The 19835-nt window shown below is 46.4% G+C and overlaps 1 protein-coding gene and 1 long non-coding RNA gene across 3 annotated transcripts in view; both read left to right on the top strand.

The window, feature by feature from the left end:
- Positions 1–8809, top strand: part of LOC112626637 — a 38782-nt gene extending 29973 nt beyond the window's left edge. Inside the window, exons 2-3 of the long non-coding RNA XR_003119928.1 lie at positions 6368–6586; positions 7940–8809. This is a non-coding gene — a long non-coding RNA (uncharacterized LOC112626637). The remainder of the gene's footprint in view (positions 1–6367; positions 6587–7939) is intronic.
- Positions 1–19835, top strand: part of KCNIP1 (potassium voltage-gated channel interacting protein 1) — a 385234-nt gene that overhangs the window by 65641 nt on the left and 299758 nt on the right. The window lies entirely within an intron of this gene.

Consider the following 19835-nt stretch of genomic DNA (forward strand, 5'->3'; position numbering starts at 1 on the left):
TAATGGGCATTGAGTGTCAGTAGCCCTGCCTTGGGAATAACTCTGAGACTGGCTCCAGAATTCTGTAAATCCAATCAAGAGTGCTGCAATCAGTTAGCAATGTCTGCCTCAGGCAAGGGAGAAGAAACTATGGTCTGTATGTCATATCTAATATTTTCCCTTGTATCTAAGATACCCTCTGCTGTGAGACATGCAATCAACCTGATGAAGCTTTTTAAGAAAAAGTCTATTGTTAAATCAAGTTTAACCTAAAGCTGCCTCCTTACATATTTTAAGGTCAGCCTAAAGATTTCTCCGCACATTGTGAACTATAACAAGTAGAGATGTAAACAGACTGTAGCCTACACTTGTGCCAATCAAGGAGTTTTGGCCAATCAAATGTGGCCAACTGTTAGAAGCATATTCAAATAAGGCAAATGCTGAGCTATAACCAACCCAGCTGTTTCTGTACCTCACTTCTGTTTTCTGTGCATCAGTTTCCTTTTCCTGTCCATAAATCTTTTCCCATCACATGGCTGCACTGGAGTCTCTGAGTCTACTCTGGCTTATGAGGCTGCCCAATTCGAAATCATTCATTGCTCAACTAAACTCTTTCAAATTTAATTCTGCTGAAGTTTTTCTTTTATCATTCTATTAATGCTAGATGTTGATTGTTGAATGAATCCCGGTTTCAGGAACTTACAAAATGTGTGTGTGTTTGAAAGAAGGAAATCATTACTTGCTATCCTTTCTCTATCAAAATCTACTTCAGCTTTTCAACTGAAAATTCAATGAGTATTCTTTGGAGTATAAATAAATGTGCTGAATCCACCTGGGCTTTTCCCACTCTGTGGCTTCTTGTTTCTATGTGCGATGCGAAAGGGGAGCTGTAGAGATGGGGAGGAGATTCTTCCAGGTGTTGGGAAGGTTTCCAATGCCCAGCACATAGTAGGTGCTCAGCAAATATTTGTTGAATGAATTTTTAATGATGAACTCAGTTTCTGCATAACTTTTCATGATTCATAAATGCTGTTACCTTAGCTAAGTTTAAATGTAGCATCTTATCTCCTGTCATACATATTCTTCTCTCTTTTTCTCTGAGTAGACACCGTGATAATCAATCGGGATAACCCACGAGGATATTGCCTCATTGTTTCTGAGTGAGGGGATGGGGCTGATGGAGGAAACCGGGGAGAGGCTTGCCTGCTGACTTCTTCCTGCTTTTGTGTTTGTGTTTGCCGTCTGCCTCTCCCTCACGTTTCCCTCAGTGTGTTCCCATCCTTGGATCCCTAATCCTACAGCCCAGGACTTTCTACAACGGCACTACTGACATTTTGGACGGGATAATTCTTTGCTGTGGGGGACTGTCCTATGTGCTGTGACATTTAGCATTGTCCCTGGCCTCTACCCACTGGATACCAGAGGCACCCCCCAACCCCAGCCGTGACAACCAAAAATGTCTCAAAACACACTGCCCAGGTGAGAACCACTGCTTAGCCTCCCCGGGGAACATGGCTGGTTCCTTCTTTCTGAACAGTTTCAGAAGGAACATCAAGTACGCAACAAGCCTTCTGACTTCATGGTCCAGACCAGTTTCAGGCCTGCCATCCTATCGACCCTCCAGGCTCGTGTCTCGAAGGGCCTCTCTCACCATTCCCTGGTGTGTCCCTCATTTGTTGTCTGCTCCTCTCCACTGGGCTGTGAGCTCCACTAAGAGTTTCTTGTATCTCGATTCTCTCTCTATCCCTGGGGCCCAGAAGTGCCTGGCACTCAATAGGTTCTCCAGTGGATGAAGGTGAGGACCAGGTGACTAGGGGAGCCTCCCTGTGGAGGTGACGTCTCCATGCCATGAAATTGTCAGCCCTGGGAAGTGCTGAGGAAGAGCACTCCAGACAGAGGGCACAGCCACTGCACAGCTCTCAGGCAGGAACAGGCTTGCCTTGTGGAAGGCTGCTGGAGAGGAGAGAGTGTGGGATTGAAGAAGGGTGCTCCAAGAGCCAGAAGAGCTAGTCAGGAGGCCACAGTAAGGAGTGCAAACTCAGTTCCAGGAGTGACAAGAAGCCCTCTGGAAACCTCCCAGATATCCCAAGGTCCACCCCTGGCCCACTCTCACACTCCTCTCTCCTTGTTGCCCAGCCTCACTCTGGGAAGGCTGGGGAGGATTCCTAAATCTGGTCTGAACTCCTGAGGCTGAAGCCAGAGCTGACGTGGCCCCAAGTCATATCTCAGGGTGGGAGAGAGTCGTCCCATCAAGGAAGCAACACTACTAGGGCAGCTCAGCGCTCAGCCACCCCTCTAGCCCTCATGGGCAGGCTCTCAATCCGGAACCACAAACTCCAGGCCCAGGCAGGGAAGGCCTGGATCCTCGACTTCCGCCTCCTCCCGGAAGTCAGCTTAAAGAAGTGATGAGGAAGAGTGATCATTGAAGAGACTCGTCATTCCTGGTCAAACCATGCTGGAGGCCAGGGGTTTGCTAACTCGGCCTTGTCACAGGGGACTTCCCTTCTGCCTCAATGCTATGACAGAGCTGGGTCTTTAACGAAAAAGCTACATTTCTGCATTTAAAATGGAGATCAAGCCACTCAGTATCTCCGGTGTAAGAAGACATTTGGCAATAGTAACAGCTAATTTTTTTAATACTTACCATAACTCGTTTTACCCATTTCCTGTCTAGGAAAAAAAAAAAAAAAGTGCAGCTCACTGCCAGCACTCATTTCTTGGGGCAAACAGGAAATGAGTTAATCCTAACAACAACCCTGTAAGGTGCATACTTTTATCATCCCCATTTTACAGATGGGGAAACTAAGGCAGTGAAGTCTAGTAATTTTCTCAGATTCACTAAAATTTCTAAGATAGGTTTAACAAAGAAATCCACCCATTAACCCTTAAATAATATCCTCTTTTTAAAATTAATGCTAGAATATGGTGCCATATCTTTTAAATTGAGTATATCTTTTGACCCAGCAATTCCACCACTAGGAGCTAAGCCTAAAGAGGTAAAGTATTTAGCTAGAAGGATGCAGTATTATTTAGTATGTGGAACTCAATGAGAATCTCCACTAAGAGGGCTTATTTAAATAAACTGGGATGCCTCCATATAAAAGTAGCTGTTCAAAATGACATCTGTTTGTATGTACCAACATAAAAAGATACCTAAATTATGTATTTTAACAGAAAAGTCCAGAATAATCACATTTTTGTAAGCAGTCATTTTGTCTGAGGACTGGGATTTCTATTGACTTTTAATTTCTTATTTTCACGTGTCTATAGTGTCTAATTTCTCTACAATGAACATGTACTACATTTATAATAAGAAAGAAACTCAATAAAAGTTATTGAATAAAAGAATAAGCAGCCAGAAATCTTTCTCTCCTGGGGAATTAGTGAGCCTCTTCCTCCCTGAGAGTAGAGGCTATGGCTGCTTTGCTGGAACCTTCCATTTGTTCCAAATGCTCCACTCTCTGCCAATGGGAGATGGGGTCTATATTCACCTGGTCCCTTCTGTGTGAGGCCACCTTGGCAGACGTCACTGCCCCTCCCAAAGCATCTGACTCTGCAAAACCCTCTTGTCATCTGGGTTCTGGTAAATTCCCCACTCCCTGTTTTTTTTTTCCAGGTATAGAGATAGCAAAAGCTCTGCTGCCCTGGCCCTGGTTCTAAATGTCCCCTGGTGTTTTCTCTACACTCCACTGACACCTTGATCATGAGTCCTTTTGGGAATGAACCCTCCTCAAATCAGCTGAAGGTAGAGTAGCATCTGCTTCCTGTTGAGGATTTGACAAATACACTTACCTGATTTGCTGTCTCTTCTTTTCCTAAGTCCTAATTTCCTAAAATAAAATGACTCTCCAATTCACTTGTCCACCTTGCCCTTCTCTCCTCATACCCAGTCTTGCCCACTAGACATCTTCGTTTGGACAACCAGGCAGCTTATAAGCCTCCTGATGCCCACCACAGGAGTCTGACTTTGTGCTGCCAAAGCTAAATTCTGTCTTCCGTGAGCACCACTCTTTGACTTTCCACCCACTCCAAACCTGAAAATCACCTTTGTCTGCCCCTCCTTTAATTTTGTACATCTCATCAGTGCCCAAAGCTTCTGAAATCAACCTCAGTAATGTCTCTTTCAAATAACCCCTTCCTGGTCAGGCGCGGTGGCTCATGCCTGTAATCCCAGCATTTGGGGAGGCTGAGGTGGGTGGATGACTTGAGGTCAGGAGTTCAAGACCAGCCTGACCAACATGGAGAAACCCCATCTCTACTAACAATACAAAATGTAGCTGGGCAGGGTCGTGTGCACCTATAATCCCAGCTGCTGGGGAGGCTGAGACAGGAGTACTACTTGAACTCAGGAGGTGGAGGTTGCAGAGCTGAGACTGCACCATTGCACTCCAGCCTGGGCTACAAAGTGAGACTCTGTCTCAAAAAGCAAAACAAATAACCCTTTCCCATCATTTCTCCAGCCCCTTCCTCCTCGAGTCCTCCTGACTGGGTCCCACTGGCTCCCTGCTTCCCCCTCAGTCTGTTATGTGTGACTTCTGGGTAAAGGTTCTCAAAATACAATTCGGATCCCATACTCAGAACTGTGCCCATGGGATCAAAACCAAACTCTGCAACCTTCCATTCAGAGCTTTAAAAGTACTTTTCAGCCTGTCTCACTCCTCACCACTAACAGCCTTCCCTTCAATCAAACTGAACTATTGTATCTACAGAAAGGCCGTCCCACCTCCAAGCCTTTGCTCACACTGGGTCCTCTGCTGGATCACCATCCCTCCACATTTCCAGGTGTCCCTCAAGACCACTCAGCAGCAGCTACAAGTTCCTCGACCCTGGCTTTCTTGCCCACAAGTAACCAGTTCATCCTTCCCAGTCATATAGCCCTCTATTTACATTTCTTTTCTGGAAGCTATCATTTTTCATGTGCCATTTGAGTGAGCGTCCTGGTTAAGGCTATATTTCCCTGGAGGGCAGTAACCTTTCTTATTTGTCTCTCTATCCCATAACCTTAGCAAAAAAACAAGGGACGGAACAGGTGCAAAGTCTACATGGTTACTGAACTAACAGATCTTCCAAAAGTGTAAACGTCATTATCCAGGTGAATGGAAGAAGAGAGCTGAGACAGAGGGGACAGGCAGAGTCAGTGTCCAGTGCTGACCTCTGAAATGGAAAAACATGGTCAGTCCTTAGGAGGCTGCAGAGGCCAAGACCCTAGAGAGGTTTGGAGGTTCCGCAGCAGAGGAGGAGCTGCGGACCATGGCAGGACCCTGATGCCATCAGCAGAGGAGGAAGTAATCAGAGAGGTGGAGGAAGGAAGCCAAGGGAAGTCAAGTAAACACCAAGTATTCCCTCCCTGTCCAATGCTGTGACCTGCATAAGCCAGCAATCCCCTAGTGTAGACTCTACCCATGGAAGAAGGAAGAAGATAGAACTCTGGATTTGAATATAATTCTAAAATAACCACATTTACCTGAAAATGACTAGGTTGAGTTTCCTGCTTCAACCAGAAATGGAGCTTGGAGTCAGAAATTATGTGGAGTTATAGAAGAAAAAGTCACCATCTTCCATCTCTGAGTCGTGTGATCATTTTAGACATAACATGGTACACTTACAGTGTTCCAAGTGCTTAATATATGTGATGTCATTTCACCAGGGAAACTGTATAATTTATTGCTTTAACTGACAAAATTCTGAAGGAGGTGCTGTTAATAATTGCATTGAGATGCAGGCCTGAGCAGGCCATGATTTATGGCTGTCCTACATCTGACCCTCACAGCATCCATGGGAGAAGGAAGCATGCTTATGCCCACTGACAGCTGGGGAAACCAACACTTGAAGTGATTAAGTCACAAGTCCAAAATAAACGACGGAGCTGCAGTTCAAGCCCAGGTGGCCATTTACCAAAGGCCATGCTCTTTCCACTTTGCATGGGACCGTGAGTGCTGGCTCTACCCAGCTTCCCAGTGTGGCCTTTCTCTGCCCACTGTCTCTCTTTTCTGGCCAACAGAAACACAATGAGACCACATACATAACATTGCATTTTTTCATAGCCACATTGAAAAGAAAAAGGAATCAAGTAAAATCTGTTTTATTATGATATTTTATTTAACCCAATACAGTTGACGCTTGAACAACACAGGCTTGAACTGTGTGGGTCCACTTACACATGGCTTTTCTTCAGCCTCTGCCACCCCTGAGACAGCAGGACCAGCCCCTCCTCTGCCACCCCTGAGACAGCAGGACCAGCCCCCTCCTTTTTCGCCTCCTCCTCAGCTCACTCTACATGAAAACAAAGAGGATGATGATCTTTTTGATGATCCACTTTCACTTAATAAATAGTAAATATATGTTCTCTTCTTTATGATCTATCTTAATAACATTTTCTTTTCTCTAGCTTCATTTACTGTAAGAATACAGCATATTCCCAGCAACTCAGGAAGCTGAGGCAGGAGAATCACTTGGACCTGGGAGACAGGAGATTGCAGTGAGCCAAGATCGCACCATTGCACTCCAGCCTGGGCAACAAGAGTGAAACTCCGTCTCAAAAAAAAAAATACAGTATATAATGTATATAACATATAAAATATGTGTTAATCAACTGTTTATGTAATGAGTAAGTCTTCCAGTCAACAGTAGCCTATTAGGAGTTAAGTTTCTGGGGAATCAAAGGTTATACACAGAATTTAGATGGCATGGTGGTTGACACTCCTAACTCCCACATTGTTCAAGGCTCACTGTATATTCAAAATGTTATTCAAGATGTAATCAATAGAAAATAGTTATTCATGAAATACTGTGTCTTCTTCTTCTCCCTTCAAACCCATTTCTTTGTATTCAGTCTTCGAAGTCAGTGGGTATTTTAACCTTACAGCATATCTCAATTCGGATTACTCACACTCTAAGGACTCAATAGCCACGTATGGCTGGGGTCTGCCAGCTGGACAGCGAGGTCTAGCCCTGATCTGAGCAGGAGCCATTTGATTGGGTTCTTGGTACACTGCCATCTGGTGGACAGACGTTCCTTGCTTGAAAAACCACCTTGAAGGAAAGTGTCAGCATCCGGGAAAATAGCACAGTGGGCCTCAGGATCAGCTCCCCAGAAAGAACTTGGGGTTGGAGGGGTGTTGTTGCTGAAGATGTCCCCAGACAAGATGCACGGCCATGGAGCAAACTCAAGTCACTTACGACATCGGCAAACCTTGGCCGTGGTGCACTCTTGTTTCCTGGTTGCAAAAGGATTTAGCAGAAAATGGGAACTCTTTTCCAGAAGGCATGTTTAAAGCAGCTCTTTAAAAAGCAGGAGCTTCTTTCACACCCAATTTCGCCATGTGGTTGTGTGAAGGGCTTCTCCCCAGAAATCATGTGGTCTCTCTTTTAATTCATACTAAAAACGTTTCTTCTGTCTTGGCCCATTATGGCTGCTATAACAAAATATCATAAGCTGACCTTATACACCACAGAAATTTATTTCTCACATTCCTGAAGGCTGGGAAATCCATGATTAAGAGTTGGTGTCTGGCAGGAGCCTGCTTTCTGGTTCACTGATGGCATCTTCTTGCTGTGTCTTCACGGGGGCGTTAGGACAAGGCAGCTCTCTGCAGCCTCTTTTCTAAGGGCACTAGACCTATTTGTGACGGTTCGAGCCTCACGACCTAATAATTTCCCAAAGGCCCCACCTCCCAACACCATCACCTTAGTGATTAGATTTCAATATATGAATTTGGGAGAGGACAGAAACATTAGGACCATAGCATCTGCCAAGTTGTGTCTTCCTCACTCAAATTGAGTGGGTGTGGTTATTCCAGAATTTCACTGAACCAAGATGTATTTTTCCAACGTGAAGAGTTGATTGAGAACACTTGATTAGGGTCAATGTTATTCTGTACTTCCGAATCCCTCCCACATTTGAAGGGGAGTTTTAAAAACAACTTTGTGTGAATAAAATGATGTGTCCGCATCACTCCAGCAAGGAGTGTTTGGAGCTGAAATGACTTGGCAGGGAGAAGAATCCACTGGGACATTCAATAACTTGGCATTGAGAGTGTTTTCAGCACCATGCTGTCCTCAGAATAGTGTTCGAATTTATATAAACACAGATGTGACTTGTGCCTTTAAGGAGAACACAGTCTTCCCAGGAGAGACATGAAAAACCATCATAGATAAACAGAAAAAAACAGTATCAAGGATGTACGTGCACAGGGCAGAATGTAAATTGGATGTAAAACAACGCATTTGAGGGCAGTGAGAAAGGAACTTCATTCTGGTCTCAGCTCTGCCACCCACAGCTGTGTGACTATGTCTCTGTCACACAGTCTCTCTGGTCTTCAACTTTATCATCTCATACTGAGCAAGAGACAGTCTGGACAATGTATGCTTCTAGAATGAGGAAACAAGAAGAAAAGAAAGCTAGATACCCAAGAACTTCAGTGACTGGCTCAGGAAGAGTTACTCAGCAGTGAGGGGGCCAGCATGAGCCCAGGGGCAAGAAGCCGGGACTTGGAACAGGAAGGAAAGGTGCTCAGCTGGCTAACCTAGAGGAAAGTGATTGGCTGGAGTGTCTGGTTTATGTTTCAGGGATGGTTAGAGATTGCTCTGTTAATAGGCAAAAATTGTTGCCCTAAAGAACCTAGAATCTAAAGGGGTGTTTGACATAATCCAGAATAACAGGTCGCAGAGATTATTTTACAGAATGTTAGTACCTCATGATGTTAATAGATACATAACAAAAAAAGACCTGTTTGCCACAAGACTTCTCAGAACCTTTAACATTCTATGATTTTCCCAAAGGGCAGAGAGTATGCAGCATTTCCCAGACTTATTTAATGGTGAACACCTGTTATCCTGAGGCAGGCGGATTGCTTGAGTCCAGGACTTAGAGTCTACCCTGGGCAACATGGCGAAACCCTACCTCTACCAAAAATACAAAAATTAGCTGGGCATGGTGGCACATGCCTGTGGTCCCAGCTGCTCAGGAGGTTGAAGTGGGAGGACTGCCTGAGCCGCTTGAGCCCAGGAAGTGGAGGCTGCAGTGAGCTGTGATCACACCACTCCACTCCAGCCTGGGCGACAGAGCATGACGCTGTCTCAAACAAACAGACAGAAGCCTCACAGAGCCCTCACTGCTCTAGTCCTGACTTTTTATAGATAGGGAAACTGAAAAGGCGAGAGGCAAGTCCAAATTTCACGGAGATAGTAGCAGAGCCAAGACTGGATTTTTGGTCTTTTGACTCCAACACCCAGTGACTTTCTTTTTCTTTCTTGTTTTTTGTTTTTGTTTTTGTTTTTTCAATTCCTATTATACGCTGTTTAAGACACACAAAGAGATAGAAAGACTAATACCAGATATCCATGCACCACCACCTAGTGTAAGAAATAAAACATCACCAACACAATAAAACCTGCCTTGTGTACCTCTCTCCATTTGTCTCCCCAAGGGAACCCATATCCTGAATTTGGAGATATAATACATGAAAATTCTGGTGGAATTTCAAATAAGTCATATTGTCTTTAGAGGATCTTCTTAGCATCTCCCATGATTTCTAAGTTGTGATGGTCTTAGAATTCAAAACAAAATCAAAAAACTCCACTAGGCCCAGAAGAGCGAAGATTAAAAGCCAGCCTCAAGGATCCCCAGCTTGGCTACCTGCAGCTCACAGCAGCTTGGAGAAATTTTATGAATCGGTGAACTTTTTCATTCTCAAATGGACTCTTTAGATGGTTTATTAATTCTGTTAGATGCGGGGGTGCATCTGGCTTTATTCTGTGTGGAATTTTTGGATGAATTCACTGCATCACCCCTCCCCTCCACAGGCCAGATGGGGAGCCGGGTGCTGTATAAATGTTTAATTGTGGCTCAGTAAAAATATTTGCTTTCAGTAGCTGGAAGCTACAGAACGGAGGTAGTGCTGTCTACTAGAGTTGCCAGACTTCATTCTAATGAGAACAGAAATAAAGGCTGATTAAATCAAATTCCCCATAGTGTAGAACCACTTAAATAAATGTTTCATATTGTTTGCATGATGATTTTAAAATGTAACAGCTGCTTATGTAACCATTAGGTTGGCCATAAATCATTCATCGCCATCACTGCCGTCAAAGCAGCACTGGCTCCTTTTCTTCTGCTGCTGACATTTCCATTACTAGGGAGCTTCTCAGACATGCTGTTGGGTTTCCTGTCCTTACCCAAGTGCGGGGTAGCAGGAGACCGAGGGAGGGGATGAGGAACGAAGAGCAGGCACGATGCCACCATTTATCGAAGGCCTACTTTGCACATGTCCCGTTGGGCTGGCATGTCACATTTCATCCTCCCCACAAGGAGGCATCACTGTTCCCGTTTTATAGATAGGGATGCTGAGGCCTGTGGAAATGAAGTGAGCTGCCCCCAGGGTAGGGAATACAGCCCGTATGTGAACTCAGGTGTGTCTGAGCCTTGGCAACTCACACAGGCTGCCCAAGAACAAAGGGTGCCTCCCACCCCAAGGCTCCACACACCGCAGGCCTTTTAGCAATGATGAGACCAGTGAAGAACACATCAAGACTCAGAAAACTGCAGAATCCTTTGGGCTGGGGCTAGGGGTGGGGCAGGGTAGATACTGATCCAAAGGATTTGGACTCCTTTTCTTAGGACAAATCCCCATCGTCTCTCCCCTGTTCACTGTGACAGCCTCCTTCTGGCTCCATTGCCTCCATTCTTTTCCATCTCAATCCATCATTCACCCAGTAGCCTGAGTGATCTTTTAAAAGTAGAAGTCAGATTATATCATTCTCAGGCTCAAAAGCCTCCAATGGCTTCCCACCACTCTTAGAATAAAGCCTAACCTCCCACCTTGGCCCTCAAGGCCTTTTATGATATGACCCCTGCCAACATTTGCTCATTTGTTGCTACCCCGCTCCTTTATCTGGGCGTCTTGGCTTCTTTCTGGTCTTTAGACACAATAAACTCATGCCTACCTAAGGGCCTTTGCACACGCTGGAACCATCCTCCTCAGACCCTTCCCATGACTAGCTTCAACCTGTCATTCAGACCTCAGCTCCAAGTCACTTCCTCAGAAAAGCCCTCCCTGCACCCTGGATTGAAAACTGCCCTCCCCTGCACACACTCCACACCATAGCTCTGTCTCATTTACTTGACAGCACTGAACACTGTCTCTATTTCTTATTTGCTATTTTCCTATCCCACTATAACGTAAGCTCCATGAGAGATATCTGGCCTATTCTCCACTGCTTCCCCAGCCCTAGAATGGTGACTGTAATGTAGTATGTGTTCAATAACTATTAATTAAATAAATGAATTAACTTCTCTCATCCTTTCCCCCTGCATCCAAGTTGGGTGAACCCTGACCTGGCCCCCAGAAAGAGAGAATTTGATTCTGAAAACCAATTCTTACCTCCAGGTTCAGGCCCCATGCAGGAGCCTTTCTCCAGGCCATGCAGGTGATGGCTGTCATGGGGTGAGGCAGAGAGCTGCTGGAGAAAAGCCAGGAGGCCCTTTCGGGTTCCCTGCATTCCTAGGAAGGAGGATCCTTTGGATCCAAACCCCCAACTCTGCAAAACTGAGTCTAAAGGATACACAGAACACAAGACATCCTTCTGTTGCCACCAAAGCTTCTGACACCCCATTTTAGCTGGAGAGAGACTTGGGCACGGTTTTTGAATTGGCTGCAACTCCACCCTCCCTCCTGCAAGTGCCTTTCCTCTGCCATGGAGGCCTCCGTGCCATGGAGAGGACCACCAGACCTCTTGGGGTGAGGGCTCTGGGTGTCAGTCCCCTACGCCCTAGCGAGATCTGGAAGGCAGGAGCCACCTTCCCGCAGGCAGGCAAGGTCCTGGAAATACAAGGTTGTCTGTGGCACTGGTCCATTGACCATCCTACTGCTTCCAGTGACAGAAAATGTTGCATCGGTGGCAGCCATGGGGACTGCTTCCTGGTTCCTGAATTGCAGCACTGATCCGTGGTGTGCTGTGGGACCCAGGCATTTTCTCAGCAGCTTTTGAGGTAGTGGCCCCGGGCAGGTAAGTTCGGCAGTGTCCTGAGGGTCATTCCTGGAGGCCCAGCCTGGTGGCCACTTCTCCAGCCCTTCCAGTGATTTGGAAGCGGCTGATTCCTTGCAGTAAGTCCCTTCCTTCTCGAACCACTGATTGATGCAGAGCTCCTCCATGGTAGGGACTGGTTCTCTTAGGCCCCTGTATCCTCAGGCCCAGCATGCTTGGGAAAATGTTTGCTAATGCTTTGTGACTCAAAAGGAATCCTACACACACACACACACACACACACAGACACACACACACACACAATGTTAATATTATCAGTCACATCAGCCCCCTGAGGCAGCTGCTCTGTTCCAGACAAACCCTGTTAATAACACTCTTATCCTCTTTGTTTCATTTTCCAGCTCCATTTGGAAGCCTGACCTTGTCTTACTTTGCCTCCTACTGAGAGTTAATACTGGGACATACTGAAGGGCAAAGGCTTGAGTCACAAAGTCACAGGGATTTTGGCAGTTACAGTCTGCATGACACTAAGCAAATTAGTTACCACTGGGACTCAGTTTTACCAGTCTGCAAAATGGAGCTATCAGCTGCATCTAGCACTATGGGTGCTGTGAGCATGGAGGGCAGTCTGCACAAAGGGACTTCTCAGGTTCACGCCACCAGTAAATGGTAGGATGAGGCCCTGATAAGCACAGCTTGCCATGGGGAAGGGAATTAATCCCCAGCTCAGAACCCCTGCATCCTCACCCAGGGGTTCCCTGTGCATGCAGGTGCTTGGTAAACGGCAGTTGCTGTCAGCACTGTCTGATTTACCTGAAGGGAACAGTTCACACTCCACCCAGATTTTCACTGCAGCAGCCAAGAAGGAACTTCTGGGAAAGCATCCGCTTCCGTCCAACTCCCAGGAGGGGTTGGCAGAGGGTGGAGCCAAGAGCCCGCATCCCCTACCAGCCTGCAGAAAGCAAGCCATGTTCTGGCCTCAGGGAGCAGAAACCCAGACAGAAACCACCCCATGTGCAGCCTTTGCACAGTCACAGGACCAGCTCCACAGGGAGAGGAAAGAGGCCTCCTCCCAGGGGTGGGGAGCTGAGAGCAGGACAGACCTTTTCTGACTCAGCCCAACGAGGGCTGGAGCAGGGGGCTGCAGGTTCCCTGCTTTGTGCTACAACACAGGGCAGGGGAGAGTCATGGCCTCCCAGATCTTCTTCAGGTTCACCTGCAAAATGGAGATAATAGCATCCTCCTCTCCAAGTCATGGCCTTAAAGAGGTGCTGAGAGTCACCAGTTAGGCAGACCCAAGGCAGCTGTTTCTGGTACATTAGGACTATCGGTATTCCCAGCCCCTCCTGCAGCCTCCAACGACCAGGAGAGAAAGGCATAAGGTGTAAGACTCTGGGCCAGGTTCTGGCAGCTTATGGCTACCCTTTTTCTTGTGTCTGGACAGGAGCACTTTAGCTACAGCCAGCTCATCTAATCCTCACTGCTGCCCTATGAGGCAGGCATTCTTACTTCCCCAGTTTTGAGATAGGCACAGAAAGGAGAAGCGGCTTCCCAGGTTCACGCTGCCGGTAAGTGGTAGGACGAGGCCCTGACAAGCACAGCCTGCCATGGGGAAGGGAATTCATCCCCAGCTCAGAACCCCTGCATCCTCACCCAGGGGTTCCCAGCCAATGGAAACAGGGACGTGACCAGTCTCCACTGGTCCCCTGTGCCAGGTCTCCACCTTGCCAGCCTGCTGCTGGGCCCCAGGGCTGTAGGGTCTGCCACTTGTAGAGTCTGTCACCTCCTCGACTTCCTCTTGAGAAGCTGCTCCCACCCTCTCGCCTTCCTCTGAAGGGAAAGCGTGCTGCCAGGCAGCGGGAGCGAGATGGCCCACAGACAACTCTCCCATCACACTCCCTGCAGCATCTGAGTCCCACCCCCAACCCCAGAGTTGGCAAGCTGCCCAGAGCCTCCCAGAGGAGGCCTATGGGTTAGCTTCATATTTAGTATTTTCAGCATATGGTAGAAAAGAAATAGTTTTGTTATATTTACAAGTGTGATTTTCCCTTTCCAGAATGCCTTCCTCTCTCCTCCATGTGGTGAGCTCCTATTCATACTTCAAAACCATGCTCAACTATTCCCTGCCCACCTGTTTCCTTCCACTCCTCCCCTTCTAATGTGGATGTGTCCCAGGGACAACATCTGTGTTCCTCAGTGAAGTTGAGAGAAGCCTAAATTTGCTCTACATAAGAAAAAAGAATAAGGAGGTAAATTAGAAATGGGAGGAGGCTGGGAAAGGCAGGGTTGGTGGAAGGACTTGTGGGGACGCTGTGGCAGCCACCTGAGGGTAAAGAACTGGAGAGCCAGGGCGGCTATGCTTAAAGGGCTTTGCCACAGTGCAGAAGGTAGGTTGCAAGGCCCTCTTCAGTCTCTCCATGAAAACCACAGTCAAAGTACACATTACTCAACCATGCTTTGGAGCTAGACTTGGGCTTAATGCTGTCTTTTAAAATTATTATTATTAAAACAATATTCCAGGCTGATGGAATTTAGCAACAAAAAACATAATATCTGACACAAACATAGCCTAAGCCTTGATATTTATCATCTTATATAGCAAGAGATCAGGGTGTTGAGAACTTTAAGGGCAGCTCCGTTATGTCCAGGCTCTGGGCGGTTTCTGGGGTTCTGTCTGCTGTCACTTCAATACACACTGGCGGGGGGCTGTGTCTGCTACAGACATCACAGCCTCATGAAACCACCTACACTAAAGCCAGTAGGAAGAAAGGTGTGTGTTGCCTTCACCTTCCCACCCTTTATGTGCCAGATGACCCACCTTTCCCTTCTCAATGCCCCTTTGATCAAAGTCTGGTTCTATGTCCCTGCCCAGCTGTGGGTGGTGCTAGGTAAGAAGGTATCTGGGGTTTGACAGTCTGCTGTGGGGGCTAAATAAGAAGGATGTGAGAGGTCTACCCTCTGCTTGTACTCCTCTGCTGAGGGAGAACTTGTTGCTCCTGGATACCACCCTTTCCCATCATATCATGGCCTGAAGTATTAAGAATTGTTCCCATTGAATCACTTGAACTCAGGAGGCAGAGGTTGCAGTGAGCCGAGATCACGCCACTGCACTCCAGCCTGGGCAAGAGACTGAGACTCTGTCTCGAGAAACAAACAAACAAAATTGACTTTCTCCCATTGAGCCCAAGGTGCTTTCCTGGTAACTTCTCTTTGACCCAGTCCTGCCTCCCGCATCTTCCTTCAGCAACCCTGTTCTCCACATCAGCCACCAGAGGGAACATCTTAAAATGCAGTGCTAGACTGGGCATGCCATTGTCTCTGCTAAACCCCTCGGTGAGTCCCCAGTGTCTACAGGATAAAATCCAAGCTTCATGGCATTGGAGGCTCACCACAGTCCTACTTCAGCCTAGTCTCTCTTCCTTATTCTTCCCCTACATATATAGTTACATTCTCATATCATAGGTGAAGCAACTGAAATGCTTTTTATTCCCCTGACACTTCTTTTTTTTCAAATTCTTGTTGTACAAATTTATGGGGTACATCTGCAATTTTGTTACATGCATAGATTGTGTAGTAGTGAAGTCAGGGCTTTTAGGGTATCCATCACCAAAATAACATACATTGTACCCATTAACTAATTTCTCATCATCCACTCCTCCCCCACACCCTCACCCTTCCAAGCCTCAATTGTCTATTATCGCACTCTCTACATCCATGTATACAGGTTATTTAGCTCCCATTCATGAAGGGAACATGTGATATTTGACTTTCTTCACTTGGCTTGTTTCACTTAAGATAATGAACTCCAGTTTCATTCCAGTTGCTACAAAAGACGCCTCACAGAATTTTAAATGCTTATGTATACAAACACACACCCTCTTTGTATTTGGCTACACAAAACTAACAAACCTTTGTGAAATGTAACCTACAGGAAATACGATCATATGCAACGCTGGACATGAGGCAGATACAATATACAAACCCATAAGGTAGACTCAGGTATTTCAGATCCTGACCGCGATCTCAAGTTTACTTATTAGACCACAGACCAAAGACTCCCACTGATGTCCCCACATATTTCACCACTTATACCTCTTGTCCCACACACTCTACTCCAAAGTCACCCTCCTCTAGAGGATAGTCATCTGAGATACTTCAGCGACCCTGCTCAACCTGGAAAATCAGGTGACAAGAATCATCAGTTAAGCCTGTGGACAGTGAGCATCTGTTGGTCTGGATGGTGTGGTGGGCAGAAGGCAGGACCTAATAGGGGCTTTTCATGGTTCCAGCTCCAAACCTCTGACCATGCCAGTCCATGCTGCAGGCCCCCATTCTATTTATGGTTAGAGTCACACGATTTACATGTACTGTCTCAGGTACTTCTTGAAACACTATCTTCTCCAGTTTTTGATAAGCCAATGCCCCTGATACTTCTATGTTTTGTTCAAGTTGTTCTACTTGCCCAGCATTCTCTTCCACCTTCTCCAGCTGTCACTCCTACACACCCTTCAAAGCCCAGGTCACGTGTCCTCTCCCTGACAATGATTCTAGTTGAAAAAGATTACATTGCTACTTCCTTGGCTCCTATCATACCCTGTATGGCTAGTGTAGCACTTAACATTGCTTGGTGCTTCGTGACTTTCCCAAACGTTCATCTGTACCCAAAGATGGGAAAGTCCTCACTTTCAGGAAATTCTTGCTAAACCAAAGACTCAGTCCCTCATCAGGAACCAGTGAAGGACAGAGCTGGGAAAGAGTTGTTGTGGGCGTGGGGACTATGTGAGGCTCACAGAGGTGAGCCACGAATGGTAGCTGCAGCGATGATTGTCGTTCTACTGTTACTATGTTATTTCTGATCTCAGCCCTTCTCTTAACTGACCCCTTCCCTAGTCTCATAGATGAGGGGCCAGCCTGCCTCCTAGAACCCAGAATTTGCTCACTGTCCCTGACTTCCTCTCATGGCTGGGAACATTCAGGCAGGATCTGGTCCCACTCGTGGGAGGGGAAGACAAAGAGTGCCATCCCTCCAGGCCCTCCCTTCCTGCAGGACAGATCCCCCTGCCTCACTGCATCTGCAGATGCTGGCAAAGCACGTCCCAGCCCTCACCTCTGAGGCAGAGAAACGGATTCCAATTAAGGGACTTGCGGAAAGTGGCCTCATTTTACAAGCAATTGGGTTGTGAATCGAAGCGGGCAGTAAAGTTTACAAGCTAGGCTGGCAGAGGAGCCAGCAGGCCTTGCTGCCACTGCCTGTCAGGAGACATCTTCTCCAGTTACTCGACAATTGTGTGGAGTGAGTGAGGGGCCGGCACGGATCCTGCCCTTCACGGCTGGCAGTGGAAGAAATGTCCATTCATTTGTCTTCTTAAAACCAGGAATCAGGCTGCGGGAGGGCACAGGATCGTCTCTCTCCTGATAGGCTTTCCCCTTCTCTAGCCCTTATGCAAGAATCTGGGGGATTTTTAGTTGGTGCTGAGAAAACGAGGAAAGAAATCACATTCGTAGACCTCTGCTCAGAGCTGGGGTCCCCATGCAGCTGAGAAATTTCCAGGAAATCACCTGGGTTCAATGGAGGAACTTAATACTTCAAGCTGTCATCTGGTGGGAAAGGGTGGTGGCAAGAAGTAACAAGATCTCCCAAATGGATCCAACCAGAGAGAAGGTCTCCTCATTTCCTTCTTACCCAAGCCCATGGGGGCCCTGGAAGACAGAGGTTGCCGGGGCACCCAGGGTCTACATGGGCTGAGCTCCCCAGACCTGGTGCAAGGGGGCCAGGCATTCCCGTGAAGGCTCTGCCACCTACCCAGCAGGACCCATGAGTTCAGCACCTTTCTGGACTTGAGATGGGTCTGGTTTTGGCCTTTTCCCTCCAGGCTTCCTTCTGCCTCCTCCTCCCCACTGACAACTACCTTTGCTGTCCCCCAGGACATTCCGCTGTCTTCTCAAAGGCTCAGGCCTGAGAGGTTGCTGGTGGGCAGATTCCATCTCATGGTTGAGCTGTTTGGCCTCAATGGCATTTTACTCCCTCTGCCTCTCTCTTTCTCTCTCTCTCTCTTTTTTTTTTTTTCTTTTTCAAATTGAGCCATCTTCTTACAGCTGAGGTTTTCATATTAAAAAGCAAGTTGCTGGTTTCTCTTTAAAAGTAGGGCAATCTGGCAGTTCTGGGCTCGTGTAAAACAATTAGGTAGAGCTAAAAACAGGGGCTTTTGATAAAGCCTGAGCTCCCAGCAGCCAAAGGACTTACCACACCCTTAAAAAAAATCCCTTCCTGCACTCATTTATATCAACTCCCGCCTCTGCAGACGTGTATTGTAGGTTTTAACTAGAAACAAGAGGATTAGCTTTATTTAAACAGCAAAACTGCTTAAATGAGATAATATATGTATTTGGAATGGTGCCTGGCACCTAACCTAATCCTTAGTTAATAAATATTTATTGAGCAAATCATCTTGATTATTAAAAAGACAGGCCAGCTGGACACAAGGATGCTAGCTCAGAGCTGGCATTTGAAGGCTCAGTAAAATATTCATGGCTTGGATGGGGGCTATGACATGAGCCCATATAATCAGAGAAGTTCAGATGGGACATGAGAACCACTTAGTAGCCTAAATCCAGAGAAACTAAAGCCAGACTCATGCTCTGAAGCTGGCAAGTGTTCATTTTTGGAAATTAGAAAGTCATGATGTGTTATCCCAAGAGACTCCTGGGACAACATGCAGTGAGCAGTCATTCACAGAGACTACCTTGAACCAGGCTCTTTCCCTACATTTTGTTATTATATCCTCACTACAACCTTCTGAGGTGGAAATTAATATTCCTATTTTACAGATGGGCAAACTATCTAGTGAGGGTGATAGATATTATTGACATGACCACGAGAATAAATATAAATGAGATAAATTCTCTCTGAAGGAAAGGGATAGGGATTTACAATGGTGTAAAACAAAGAAAATAGGCCTGGTCTAAGAGGTCAGGGAATGTTTCTTTAAAGAAGTGACATTTAAGCTGAAGTCTAAAGGATTAAATGAGTGTTAAATAGGAGAAGATTGGGCAGGAGGGAAATATTACCCATGGCTCTCAATCCCAGATGCACAATTTGAACCACTTGAGGTTCACACACACAAAGAAAGCATCATGACCTGGTACAGTCCAAGTCTAATTAAATCAGTAGAACCCAGGTACCAATGTTTTTATGTTTATTTTTATCTTATTTATTATTATTTTTTGAGCTGGAGTCTCGCTCTGTCACCCAGGCTAGAGTACAGTGGCGCAATCTTGGCTCACTGCAACCCCTGCCTTCTGGGTTCAGGCGATTCTCCTGCCTCAGCCTCCTGAGTAGCTGGGATTACAGGTGCCCACCAGCACACCTGGCTAATTTTTGTATTTTTAGTAGAGATGGGATTTCACCATGTTGGTCAGGCTGGTCTCAGACCCCTGACCTCAGGTGATCCATCCGCCTCAGCCTCCCAAAGTGCTGGGATTATAGGCATGAGCCACTGCACCTGGCTGGTACCAGTGTTTTTAAAAGCTTCATGGTTGAACCACTGAAATGAAACCAAAAGTAAATCCAAAGCTCATATACTAAAACAATAGCCATTAATAGCTATTGAGTAAATAGAGGAGATGCTCAGTGATAATGAGCAGGTAGATCATCAGCATCCTTGTCATCACCACTACCTCTGCCTCCTCCAGATCATTTGATAGCCTAAGTCCAATGTCAAAGGAATAAAGGAAATCTGCCTCTGTTGAGGGCTTGCTGTATGTCACGCACTATGCTCAATTCGTCACTTTGTTTCATTTAACATTTACTGAAACCCTTATTATTTCACAAATGAGGACATTGAGGCTCAGAACAAGGCACCAATTTGCCC

The sequence above is a fragment of the Theropithecus gelada genome, chromosome 6 (genome assembly GCF_003255815.1).
Source record: "Theropithecus gelada isolate Dixy chromosome 6, Tgel_1.0, whole genome shotgun sequence".
NCBI lineage: Eukaryota > Metazoa > Chordata > Mammalia > Primates > Cercopithecidae > Theropithecus > Theropithecus gelada.